Raw genomic sequence first — 12,700 nt, 5'->3', positions numbered from 1 at the left:
TCTAATTCTGATACGTTCGTGTTCTGCGGCGAGTTTCGACTTTCTTGTTACATAGCACCTGCTTACAAAATATTCGGAACATACTTAAGAACTGCCCTTACATTTCAAATTCATCAATATACAATAAATAAGTTTGTGATCGTAATTCTATTACGTCGTATAATTTAATTGAAATTATAATTGCTTTTTATTTATTTAACTGTATTTTAAAAGGGCCATAGACGATTTATTTTAACGCTTGAATACTAACCAACCGACTAGAGCCTGACCCTAGTTGTAACAAGATTCGATCGTAAAATAATAATTAAATTTTATATTCTCAGAGAACGGAAGTATTTAGCGATTACCGAGCGATAATTATTCATTATAATTACTTGTAAAATATTTATGGGCTATTGTAGTTTTACGAGTTCCTCGCGGTCTCTGGACCGTTGCTTAAAATATAGTATTTATGTATTATAATTTCGTTTTGGACCCCAAGATTTATGCCCCAATAGACGCATGATTTGTGACCTGGTATTACTAAACATAAAACGGAAACGTTTAATGATAACGTTCATTTATTGATATTTTATGTATATGTTACTCTAAAAGCTCGAACTGCGGTAAATCCTAAGATTTTCCAGTAAAACCAAAGATTTACCAATTCTTAATAGTAAATGCTCAAAACGGTTTGCGATTCGACCTTTTGCCACCATTCACTTAGTAAATCTTAGGGTTTATATTTCAGGCACGGTAAACGTTGAAAAAAATTATGTCATAACGTGTTATAAAATAATATCCGAAATGAAAATAATTTAATAGGTTAGGTTAGTTATTTAATTATTATCGTTTGATGCCTAAGGTTTTGACTAATAGTTAATTGAAATAAGTGATTAGGAATTACTCATTGTTTTATTGCTAAAACCAACATCTACCAGCTGACAGCGGTAAATATTCTGAATTCGAATGGTAAAAGCCCGAAAAAATCGTCCCATTTTCAGAAATACTTACATTCACCAACTCGTATCGGTAAATCCTAAGACTTACTCTTAAATCTTAGGATTTACTGTAGTTCGAGCCTTTACAGTAAGATACACATGTTAGACGTATACGTTTCTCTCATACTGACATAGAATAGATACGTCATAGTAATTTCTAGAAAATTCAATAAATTTAATGAAGAAACAGACTCATATAAAATGAAAAACATTTCTTTGTAACGATGAGCGACATTAGATGACAACTCAAGAAAGCATATGACGTAACAATGCTAAATTTATCCGTGACATAGACAATTCGTGTGATTTCATAAGCGCGTTAAAATCACTAGCCAAAGCTTTTATAAGATTCGGTATTCTTGGTTATAAATTTTCTGTTATTTTGACGTAACGTTACGTTTAGAAACACCGAGCAACTTATCACGTTCACGAACAACATGACCTAGACGTCAATCACAACATTGTCACGCTTAAATATTGTAAGAAATCAAGGAGGTCTTTAGCTATTTTTTATCTGTATGAGATTTGTTCCAAAGTTTTGAATATGAATAATTAACAAATGAAAAATATTTTAATATTATTATAATTATGTTAATCTATATAACGCTTCTACAAGGTTATTTGTTACGATTTTTTGCACTCGACTTCGATATACACTTTTTTTGTTGCAATCGTTATCAGCATGTACGAAGGTGTGAATTTAATTAGATCGTGAATTTATTTTTTATTAACACTGACCGGTTAAGTTAATCCGTCATTCATTTTAAAAATTAAATTATATGTTTTAAATTTAGAATGTTGTTTTATAAAAACTATAAACCTCCTATTTGACGCCCTTAGTCACTCGTGATTTGTAGAGAAACCATTGTAGATTTTCATCTGCATCTAATTAAGGGCTTAGTGTAAATAATTCTTATGTATAAAAATACATTTATAAAATTTAAAAAAAAGCTTTCTTTTTAACTGAATGACTATTTTTTATCCATTAAAATATTACAGTTAAAATCAGCTTGGATTTTATATACTTAACATTTGATTTTCCTTATATGAGAAACAAATCAAACACGTACACGAAGAACAGAGAATCGAATTTCGGGGCAGGAGTGTACAATGTTCTATAATACTATATAAGTGATTACAATATTAATAATCTTATTTATGTTTAAAAAAAAATCCAAATTCAAATATAATTCTTTTCATTAATAATAATAAGTATGTAACAGATGTTTTAGATTCTGAACAATTTACTAGTTAATAAAATTAATTGATTCAAATGTATACAATGAACTCCAGAGTCAGCTATGCCGTTCAATGACCCCCAAAAAAAAAAAATTCGCAATTTTTGTCGAAACATAAAAACAGTTAAAAATTATCATCTCGGCGTATTGGGCGTGTTTCGTTAATTGCTTTAGTTGTTCCTTCCCCGATCAAAACATGTCATTTTCATTCATGTGACTTCACGTTTATTTACTAGGACTTCATTGTAAAAACACGGGATGAAATTTGACTTTTAAATGTAGCGCTTTTTTTCTATTTCATTAACAAATTATCGCTTGATTCACAATCTGCTTGGCATAACCTAAGGATACCATATCGATGGATTTGAATCGAACTAGCGACAAATCTGGGAGTCAGTTGCAAACCATAAGATATTAATCATTTTGTTTTTGGGCATATTAAGTTTGCCCGCCTTTCGAAATCCATTGTCTAATATTGAATTGTGTAATTTGTAAGTACATAGATCATGATAACTTTTATATGATATAATAAATAAAGCTTTAAATATAGCTAATCGAAATACATAATTCTTTCATTTGGCAGCGACTGTGATAAATATTATAATATATATTCTTTGTCACTTTGTAGAATATTTTCTATTAATTTTTAATAACAGTTTTTTGATATATTTAGATATTAAGTAGCTTTTAGAAGATTATAATCAACTAATTAAACGTATAATATATTGAAATAAAACTAGTTTTTTAAGACAACATTACGTATAATATATGATACAACGTAAAAATTATGTCATTACGTGAATAATAAATTAAAAATAGTTGCGTCGGTGATTAAATTACGTATGTTTTCCAATAAAACCGACAGTGACCGACTTGCTAAATATACTTTACTTGGCCGCTAGTGTAGAAATCATCAACAAAATTAGATTTATGTGTTTTATTATCTGTTTTATCTGTACGTCGAGAGTAATGAGATGACACGCTGGTGTAATGGTTACTGTAATTCGTTGCTGTTACAACGTTCTTGAGTTCAATTCCAACTACTGACTATAATGCAATAATTAAAGTATTTTCAGTATTTATATATCGAAATCTACAGTATGAAAATGTATGTGTGTGTAATTCGCACACGATAGCAATGAGACTTAATATATATTTATTTCTTGTAGTCTCTATTCGTGACGCAATTTCGTTTCATCAAGTTTCAAATCGCAACGATTCTAAATATTTCACGAGTAAAGTAATATTACTTTAACATTTAACAATGTTAACCTGAGAACTCTTTTTCTCAAGTGAATAACGGACTGAAATTGAAACATAAACGTGTTAAAGCAATTAAAATAATCAATTTACTAGTATTCGCCTGCAGATTCGTCTGGGTGTGGTCGTATATCCTTTGTCCTTTTACGTGTGTAGAAATTACATGACGATCGGTTGTGTGGTATATCCGTGACAGCGTAACAAACAAGCAGACTCGTATTTATATTAGTTACAATTACGATACCTAATAAGTAAATATTATCAGCAGAGCTGTTCCAACGAGTTTACAATGCTCAAGCAATGTGAAGCGGAAAGTGCGTGATACCGAGATCAAAGTGAACGAGTGAATGAACGGTTGGTCTGTTCAGGCGAATGATTCGCTGGAGTGACCGTGTGCGTCAACCGACGAGGCGTTCAGACGTTAAACTTTCTAGGCTTTTAATAACTAACTTGTGTAACGTGTATTTTTAATACTCGTTATAGTTTAGATTTATTTATCTTAACAATTTAATTTTAGATTGATATTTTAAATTTATTAATTGTACTCACATTAACAAATTAAATTAATTCTGTTTTTTTTTTTTATATTTTGCACATTAAAACATTACAAACTGACATGTATACGAAATAAAATTTATTATGTTTTTACGTTGACGTATGTTTGCTCTGTGAGATATCTCATAATAATATGGAATTATATGTCTGCATGCTCACCGAAGAATTGACAAGTATAACAAAAAAAAAAAATTCGGTCCTTCGTATAATAAGTCTAAACCAATAAACACTGTTTCACATTGATATCAGCAATGTATTCAATAATAGTATTTAATAAAATTAATTTAATATATACGTCTCGTATATCAAAATGACTGCTCTTGAACTAAAAAAAAAAAACATAACCTTTGTAATATTACAAAGCTCCGCGTAATATAAATGATAAATATAATTTATTATTTTGTTATGAAGAATCACCAAAAAGTATTACATTTTTTATCATTCAAACTCATTCATTTGTCGAGAAGAAAATATTACACGAATTAAAACTAATTTATATAGAATGAAAAGGTGAATATATATGTAAGTTCCAAAGGTAACTTAGAACCTCGTCTAAATAGTAAAAACTCGCAATAAAATAAAATAACCGCCCATAAATGTGACACTAGTAGACAGAGGTCCTTGTGTAGGGTACCGAGTCTAATCCGCCATGCTGTTCTGTGTATTAGCGGGGATACACATGAATCAGCATTAAGAGAAAGGCAGGTTTCCTCACAGTGTTTTCACTGCAGAACACGATATAGACTTGCAAAATTCACAGGTGTCCGGGCTTAGACTCGTTTAGTTTCCTAATTCGCTCGGCTATTTTTGTTACGTGTTACGTAAAGAGATAAAATTGTCATACAAGCTGAGCCCAAAATAATTTTCATATTGAGAACTAAGATTATATATCTCTCATGTGTCAACACACTGGCTCACCCTTCAAAATGGTACATGATAATACTAAGTAGGTAGTACTTTTAACGGAATAAATAAGAGTCGGTTGTACCTACCCGTCTTACTACCAAATTTATTACGAAATCTATATATAAACATTCGATCAATTTTGTCTATATTACTAATAATAAAGACGTATGTGTCTGTACGACGAATAAACTTTACATTACTTAGCTAAGTGTTGAAGTTTAAACGATTTATTTATTAGAAATTATGTGTGTGTGTCACGCTGTTCATTGAGCCAATGAAATGGTTTATACAGGAATGCGTTCACTTCGGATTGAGTAATATTAACTTGTTTGTTAAATTATGGTCGTTGTATTCTGTCTAAATATTATATATACTGGAACTAAAATAAGTGTTGTGGTAAACGCTTTATGAAAATTTATTGCGTGTTGCTCATAGGGAACAATTGAATTTGTCATAAATAAACTCAACTGCGCCAAAATGAACCGAAAATTTCGATCAATAAAATATAAATCAACATCTTTCAAATTGGTGTTTATGGATGTTTTTGAATTGTGTTTTAATATTTACGAGTCTAGGGTTAGAAAGAAAATTTAAAAAAAATAATCAAAAAAGTCTTCGCGTTAAATAATAAATAAATATTGGACAACATCACATACATTACTCTGATACCAATGTAAGTAGCAACGACGGTAACACAAACACCCCGACTCAAGACAACATAGAAAACTAATGAACTTTTTCTAATTCAACTCGACCGGGAATCGAACCCGGGATCTCGGAGTGGCGTACCCATGAAAGCCGGTGTACACACTACTCGACCACGGAGGTCGTTAATGTTAGTAGAGAATTAATTTCATGATTATGATAATTAAATAAATTGAAAAGAACATTATAATTCGAACTGAAAACCTTTTTTTTTTAAACTGATTAACACGTTGTCATTTCAGCTTCATTTAAATATATATCCTTGTTCAATTAATTACTTATTAACATACCAAGTAAACGAATAAAATTACATAATTTTAATATTGGATTATGTGACATTTTCTGATTCTAATCTCTTAATTACACAATCGTAATCAGTCACTTGTACCATTCAGAGCGGAATTGAATGAATGAACGGCTGATTTATTTGCTCGCCGATCCCAGCGGAATGGTTGCATGTAAATCGGCCTACAAAGCTTTGACCGGAATTATTTAGAATGCTTAAATAGATGAAAACGAGTATTTACTTCGTTCAAACACGTCTTATTTTAGACAAGAGTTTAAATGGAGCTATAGGTGTTTTTGTTTGTGTATTTAAACATGTTTTAAATACATATATATATATATATATATATATGCTATAAAGTGTGTCTGTGTTATCGTTGTACGCTTAGTATAGCATATCTTGTTAATAGTTACAAATCTATTTGTCCCTTTCGATCATCGGTAATTTCACATTTGAAAGAAGAAGACAACACTATGTAATTATATACTTATAGATTAAAATCAGTAATTCGAAGGCAATTCAAATGTATATGCTTATGTCTGTTTTCACGCTATCTTGACTGTAAATATATATATTTACTAGCTGAACCTGCGGCTTTACCCGCGCGAAATAAATAAAACACAAACTTCCAAACCCCCGTTTTACCCCCTTAGGGTTGGAGTTTCGTAAAATTCGTTCTTAGCGGATATCTACACCCTATAAGGATCCTACCTGTCAAATTTCAAGTTTGTAGGTGTTATAGTTTCACTCATTAATCAGTGAGTGGTATTTCGCTTTTATAAATATAGATTAAAAGAATTTTAGCAACCCAATTTAAGCTATTACTATTTTCCTATTTACCCCTCCAATTAGTTTAAGGCTTGTGCTGGAAGTGGGGAGGACAATAGCCTAAAGGTTCATTCAGGGTCAACATTGAACCACCGACTTATTACATCGCTAGCTGCCCCGTAAACCATTGCGCTATTAACGCTTAAAAGTAATGTTTGTAATTATTCCACAAAGTGTAGGGCCAATTTTAATCCCAAACAAAATCGCGTCTAAAACATTGATAATAAAAAAGTTCTGTCACCTACCGTGGTCGATAGCAAGTAGGGTGGACAAAAAAAGGTAAATACGTATATTATACCTCCGTAGGCTTTACTCTCGAAATTTGTCCAACAAAAGAATCTTTTTTTTCTGTTCAATGCTAAGAAGACTTCGGTTTTCTATTGAAGTACCGTACGCAAAAAAAGTCTCGACATTATAGACATCGTATTTTTTGCTTTTATTGTAATAATTTTAACGTTTTACGACGAAGTTTTTCTATTGGGTTTATAAAGAATTAAATGTTATAAATAATTTTAAGAAAATGTAAGTTGCGGTAATATTTTTTAATTTCCAATGACTCAAAATGTTTTTTCAACTATAACCTCTACCTCATCAAATAAATATACGTTTACCTAAAACAGTTCAGTTTCCAAGTTGAATATTATATTTCACAATAAAGTCTTTCGACTATTTTTTTTATTTTTTTTTTATTTATTGGTAATGTATTCTATAATTAATTTTAATACATTTTGTTACAGGTACATACAACATATATATATATAGCAACACTGAATTCTAAGGTAAAATAATATTGAAGTTTAATTAATACCTTCCTCCACATATACTCGCAGATTTTTGTATTTTTGCAAAGTCGTCCAGAATTTCCTTTTCTTGCTGACCCTACATCTAACCAAAGGGACTGAGACGAATGCCGAACAAAGGTAGAGAAACCAATTTGTTACGTGATAATATGCCCCCTCCCACCCCCCTAAATACGAAATGAGACTTATTTCAACTTTACTTCTTGTCTTTAATAAAACCTACAGCGTCCATTATTTTTGGATCAATGGAACATAGCATAGACAACAATTAACAATTTTTGTTTATTATATTTATTTGATTTTAGATATATTCGTTGAATTCCAAGTTTAGTTTTCATTTTTGCTTTCAAATTTATTAATGATTAATTTTCGCCCACGACTTTGCCCGTCGCGGTATCACTTTTTAGGTATAAAAATGTCCTTTCTCATCTTAGCGATGCTGATTCTATTAATTATTATTTTTTTGTAACACGTAGGCTGACCGGCAAATGGGCCAGCTGATGTTAAGTGGTCACCATTAGAAATATTGACCATCCCTTACTTTGCGAATGCGCCACCAACCTTGTGAACTAAGTTGCTATGTCCCTTTTACCTGCAGTTACACTGGCTCACTCATCCTTCAAACCGGAACACAACAATACCTAGTATTGCTGCTTAGCGGCAGAATATCTGATGAGTGAGTACCTACTCAGACAGGCTTGTCCTACCAACTATATATAAGGCCTAACTAAAAAGGCTCATCATCATCCTCCTCCCTTATCCCAATTTTACTTGGGGTCGGCGCAGCATATCTTCTTCTTCCATACTTCTCTGTCAGACGTCATCTCACAAATAACATTCTTTCTAACCATATCGTCTTTCACACAATCCATCCATCGTTTCTTGGGTCGTCCCCTACCTCTATATCCATCCACATCCATACTCAAAACCTTTCTCACAACATTGTCCTCATTCCTCCGCATAACATGCCCATACCAAGACAGCCGGTTTCCAGATAGCTTCTCGGTTACCGGTGCCACTTTCAAACTTCCTCTTATGTACTCATTCCTTACTCTATCCATTAAATTAATATTAGATAAAACTCAAATTAGAAGATATAGATAAGTCACAGTTAAATTAAGACTATTTAAGTACAAGTATTAATGTTTGTGCTTAACTTTACAAATAAGATCTGTTTGCAATAAACGAATATAGGTATATGTTCTTTCAAATTCAACTTCATACTAATTATACATCAAAATTTCAATTTATATGAAATGATTATTGTCATATCTCCGAATTCCTAAAATTACGTTTTCACAATAAATATAGGTAATTCTCGATTCCGAGAACTCTACGAAAATCGACTTACGTCAATATTCGTTCCCTTTTCTATTGGTCCAATATTTGTCAAAGACAGAACATTCTAGGGCTGTAGAAGATAATATCTATAAGGCGCTTATGTTCATGGATTTGTCTTTGAGGATTGTAATATGAGAGCAAAGATTATACTTAAAATATTGTCTTTGTGTTAAATAAGGTGTCAAAAATTTATCATTGATTTTATGGGTGACTTAATCTTCTAATTAGTAATAACTAGTTTCCGATAGCTTTGGAGGGGGAGGGGGTTATCAGGTTAGATTTCCTATGTTCTTTTCTGTACCCTGGCAACGTGTTTGAAATCATTATCATCGAGTATTTAAGAGGTGAAAGCGTAATAAACAAATCTCTTTACGCATTTCACATTTAAAAAAAGAACACTCAGTATAGTAATGTTCCTTTTTCCAAATTTCCATTATTTTTTATCTGTGCTGAACTAATTATTTCGCAAAAAATTAAGCAATTTAGTTATCGTCTATAGAAACTTATTTGCGTGTAGATGAATGTCGAAATACTTCGTAACTTATTTACAGAGCGAATCAAATTTTGATATTGGTGTCAATTTCAAAAGCCGAAGTAACTAAAAATAAATGTCCTCGTAACAAATAAAATGACAAAAATGATAGAATCATCCTCAATATACTTTTTGAAAACTTCAACGGACGGGAATCGTAACAAACTTTTATACGTTGTAAAAGTATTGATGTTCATCCATTGACTCGGTTATCAAACGAAACAAGCTTGAAATTAAAAGTAGTTCGATTTGAAAGAAGCAAAAAAAGCAGCGTTTAATAGCTTTCAAAGCACCCATGAGAACTCCGTAACCGGTTAGGGTTACTTACCTTTGTAAGCAACCGGCAGATAGAAAGTAAGAAACGATACCACGACACGCATACGTATCACGATACTAATACAACTTTTAATTGTAATCGTATTATGTAGTAATAAATTTTCCTCCTCTCTATTTTAGGAAAATATTTTGGAGCTAATTCCACATTCCTGCTCCAGTATGGGTTGGTGGATACATATGTGGCAGAATTTCAATGGTGCAGGATGCAGAATTTCATGATCATTTCAATCATACATGCAGGTTTCCTCACGATATTTTCCGTCGAGCAAGAGATGAATTATATAATTCAAATGTTTGACATTTACCCATGTTAGAGGAAGAGAAACCGATGTATAATACTAAGTCGCAATACATCGCCTATTAGTAAAGCGATATCACTTAACAAGATAATGATTTATGTAGCAATGTATATAAAATAATTTTATTGCACATTTCGAACAGTGTCTTTTAATATTTATTTTTTAGAGGAATTTATAATACCAAATAAGCTTATGTTACTTATAGGATTATACAAAACTAACCTTTTGTATAAATAACACAATAAAAATAAGAACGAATTGTCACATTTTTGTAGTATTACAGATTAAAAAGCTATGGCGCATGTCACTGAAAATCCTATTACAATTAACTCCAGCAAATCGTAAAACTTACGTGACAGATCACCTATCTCTCTTTCCCTCGCTTCATCTCTTTTACTCTCAATAAACAGAATACTTTACTATTTAGGTCAAGTAACATCTAAATCCTTTATTCAGAACCAGCCTTAAGCTCGTTCTAAATCATTTTAAATATTCACTATAATTAACTAGGACAAAAGCACTCAGTACATTTATCGTATTGCATAGTTGCAAAAATGAAATAATAACAAAATTAATACCTCGTTTCATTGATTTTCCAATTGATATAATTGACAGCTTCCATTGAAACGCAGGATCTATTTAGATTGACTTATTGAAATCTGTAACCCGTATGCTTTGATCTTTTGTAATTCTAGAAACATCTGTTCGTAGAGCTGGATTAAATTATAATTATGGATGAATTTTGATTGCAGATCAATTCACTATGGTATGCTATTTTTTTATAAGTATATTCTTGGTCCATGATAGTTAGTATTTGGGTCAAAAGATTGATCAATACTAGTTGATGTTGATGAAACATTTATAGAAATAAAAAAATAATTAATACCATATCTCACACCTGGGTTACAAGAAAAATGGGAGAGTTCCTTACATATCATTAATCTCATCTAGTCCAGATAGTTCCAGATCATTGTAACCAAATGTGTTATCTTTATGCTTGATCTAACAATCATTTGGGTGTCGAAAATATGTGACAGACTTTCTATTCCTATTCATTTAATTAATATCTCCCACTACCCTTTGGATAAATCATTCCAAATAATACCTGTGATGCTTTGATAAAGTCTTAAAATTATAAAATCCAAGTCCAAAAACCCTTAAAAACGTAGTTGATTAGTTAGATCTTTCAATTTTTCCCAGATGTTGGTTTACGAATCCGAATATTAAACAAAACGAATATAAGCGAACTAAAGCAGTATGAACTAGTTTATTTCAATGTGTTGTTAAAGCAAATACCATAATACAATTTGAAAAACATCGAGTACATCTGATAGTACTTTTATTTGAACTTTTCCTTTGTATTCACAAAGAGAATTGCCTAAATAAATAATCATATAAACTTTTTCAAACAGTGACAAATTAAATATGCATACTGTATTAACATATTTAGCTCCAATTTACATAAACGTAAGTAGCTGTCAGGTTCGGCCACTTTATGACACTAGCGCAGTCTATAATGAATACGAGTTTATTCCTATCTCCCCATGTACCCATTACCCACGATGGGGAATCGGGGAAAAACAAACACATGCCTGTGCAAATACAGTGCCCTTTTCGGTGCGTCCCATGTGGATGTTACTGTCATTGTTTGAACAAAGAACGTGAGAGTTTTTTGACACTTGAAAAAGGATCAAGCTTTTTTCGTTCCAATTCTGTTTAGCAAAATATTTTTACTAGTGATGGGTGTGATTTTATTTCATGACACTGTTGAATCTTCTGTTTACAGATTAAGCAAAGTTTACGTAGCCATGTCGGCAACCAGCTTTAGAAGATTAATGTAAATATCGTATTTAATCTTCTCTGTGTTGTAATAATATTATTTTTAAAATAGCGCAATCTTAGCATACATTTTAAAAATACACACTCGCACTGACACATACACACACATAAATACAGATACAAACACAGGTACAAAATTTAAGTGAAACTTGCAAATGTTTAGTTTCTTTCCTCAACCTTTAGTTAATTATAAATAATTTAAACACTTAGCTTGTTAATTATTAATCATAAATAGTAAAGATGGTATGTAAACTCTTTGATTCATTGTAAACCTATTTTTAAATCTTCTGCTTAAATAAAGAAAAACAATAAAAACCGAAGTTAGCTTCCAATTTTAAAATTTGGTTCAGACAGTCTAATAGTTATTCGAATATCTTACAAAGATATAAAATAAAACTGCGTTTACGAAGAATAAACAAAATTAATGGTTATCATCTTCAATATTAAATCATGGCCTCATACTTATCTCCCCTTTAGAAATACCATTCAGCAATCTCCTATATTTATTAGCAACGATTTGCACGTGTTGGACACGTGTCAACTATATTGGTTGCTACCATATTGTATTGGGCTGTGGTGACCCAAGTGATTCAATTATAATTTCTGCTTAGCAATAATATACCATAGGCAATTGTTATAAAAGCAAAATTTGCTTGATAAAATTTGCATTACCAAACCGCTTGGCCCAGTGTATGGAAATTATGAGGTTTCATGCCTAACTTTTCGCACATTTACAAAACGTCCCTTAGGAGTGAGTTGAACTTAGTAATCTGCCCATTGATAGAAAGATTCTTT

At 31.3% G+C, this 12,700-nt stretch overlaps 1 protein-coding gene across 6 annotated transcripts in view; it reads left to right on the top strand.

Annotated features, from left to right (window-relative positions):
• Positions 1-12,700, top strand: part of LOC125073656 (latrophilin Cirl) — a 282,217-nt gene that overhangs the window by 61,253 nt on the left and 208,264 nt on the right. The window contains exon 3 of one of the 6 annotated variants that reach the window (XM_047684572.1): positions 7,496-7,537. The exons of the other annotated variants lie outside the window; for them this stretch is intronic. The gene's annotated coding sequence lies outside the window, so the exon portion shown is untranslated. The remainder of the gene's footprint in view (positions 1-7,495; positions 7,538-12,700) is intronic. 6 annotated transcript variants of the gene reach the window in all.

This window comes from Vanessa atalanta, chromosome 25, assembly GCF_905147765.1.
Source record: "Vanessa atalanta chromosome 25, ilVanAtal1.2, whole genome shotgun sequence".
In the NCBI taxonomy this organism is placed as follows: Eukaryota; Metazoa; Arthropoda; class Insecta; order Lepidoptera; family Nymphalidae; genus Vanessa; species Vanessa atalanta.
This window is presented reverse-complemented; position numbering and strand designations above follow the sequence as displayed.